At 44.2% G+C, this 1,869-nt stretch overlaps 1 non-coding gene across 1 annotated transcript; it reads left to right on the plus strand.

The window, feature by feature from the left end:
- The first annotated feature begins 1,481 nt into the window (after positions 1-1,481).
- On the plus strand, positions 1,482-1,553 carry trnah-gug (transfer RNA histidin (anticodon GUG)). Its single transcript has one exon. It is a non-coding gene; the product is annotated as a tRNA-His (tRNA).
- The last annotated feature ends 316 nt before the right edge of the window (positions 1,554-1,869 follow it).

The raw sequence follows: 1,869 nt of genomic DNA on the forward strand, positions 1-1,869 counted from the left end.
TCTCTCTCTCTCTTTCTGTGTGTGTGTGTGTGTGTGTGTCCTTGAGGCCGAGCGAGGCAAAGAAAGAAAGCAAGGAGGAATTGAGTCGTAGTAAAAACTGGGATGCTTTATACCAGTTGTTCTATCCAGGTTGCGTCTGTCTGGAAAGGAGGAGGAAGACTCTTTCTTCTTTTAAATCAAGGTTCATGGTCCACACCTCATGTGTGTGTGTGTGTGTGTGTGTGTGTTTTGGGATGATACCCTATCCACAGCAATCAGTCTGACCTCCACTCTGGAGTGAACCGCTCTCAATGATTAATGGATCTGCCTCCGTGCTTGGTTGCCAAGGCAACCCGAAATCCGATAGCCCTTAGGAATTCGCAAGCTTGCCCTTAAATGTTAGTTAGGCTCTCTGTGTGTGTGTATGTACTGTATGTGTGTGTGTGTCTGTTGCTATGCTATGGGAGGGAGACGGAGTGAGGCTAAATGTGACTCTTTGGAAAGTTGCAAATGGTTGCGGTAAAGGTGGGAGAAAAGGAGCAAGAGACGTGAGATTCAGTCAAATAAAACGGGGTTAGAAGAATTCAACACGTAGTTTAAGGAAGTTGCAGCACATAAACCCACGAATATTACAGAACAGGAGGCCTTTCATGTTTGCAGCAGAACAAGGCCGTCTGCAACGTACGAGAGCACTAAATCCACAAGAGAAAATCATTAGTAAGGTTCATTAAAACCTCAGGGAAGGACGACAGCGCCTCTCTGACCAACTTCCTGTGTGAGTCCCACTGATGAGTAAATCCATGTTAACAAGGTGGCAGCTCTTCAGCTGAAGTGCCACTGCCCTACTTGTGGACGGCACTTGACAGACCAACTTAAGACTACAAGGTTATTTTCAAAGGGTCACTTAACACTTTATTGATCTGGAGACCACAGGGGCTCATTAGACGGCAGCTAATGTTCAGCATGGTAAACATACTGCTCAGTGTGGATTACATCGGAGTAACACAATAGAAATAAGGGTCATATTTGACTTTTTAACTCCTTCTAGATTTGAGCCCTAGATGTGCACTCAAACAAGTCCAGCTGCTGTAATGACAAAATGTTGGGAATGTTACCAGGAACAGACGATTACATCGTGGTGATGATCCAGAAGAGATGCTGGATTATGGATGATTGCAGTCATTGATTATTGACCAATGTTTATGGAATTTGACACAGCCATGTAGGGTGGGAAACTCTATCTCACCACCAAATCTCATATGGATCTGGTACAGAATGACGTTAGGAAAAAATATTAAATTTTAACATTGATTCTAAAATGTGTTAAAAATACACATAATCTCTGATTCACTTTTACTTTTCATGGTTGGTGGATAAAGATTGGTAAAGATGCCGACTGTTGAAGTTCTTGGAACAACGGTTCTGGTGGTATGAGTGCTTTCTCGTGGCCTCGTGGCCTCTTGGAACTTTGGAGGACTCGCCTACGTAATCCTCGGCAGCTCGCCGTGATCGTATAGTGGTTAGTACTCTGCGTTGTGGCTGCAGCAACCCCGGTTCGAATCCGGGTCACGGCAGGGATGAAGTCTTTGACACAAAAGACAAAGCTTTTGGAGGGAGGAACCCTGGAGTAAGGTACCGACCCCCACCTCCGTGCTCCGGGTACACCGATCATGGCAGCACCCCTCCGTAGCTATGGTACCCCTTATACATATATTTCTAGAGGGGCCCCTGCAACTAGGATAAAAACATAATTTCGATGTTGTGTTCAGCTTTTCATTAACAATGACAACAAGCTTTCTTTTTCTTTCTTTCTTTTCTAACATTCTATGAAACAAAATATGCACTCACAATTTGCGCAAGGAATTTTCATTTCTGCAGAGGGAAAGAATC

This window comes from Brachionichthys hirsutus, chromosome 7, assembly GCF_040956055.1.
Source record: "Brachionichthys hirsutus isolate HB-005 chromosome 7, CSIRO-AGI_Bhir_v1, whole genome shotgun sequence".
Taxonomy (NCBI): domain Eukaryota; kingdom Metazoa; phylum Chordata; class Actinopteri; order Lophiiformes; family Brachionichthyidae; genus Brachionichthys; species Brachionichthys hirsutus.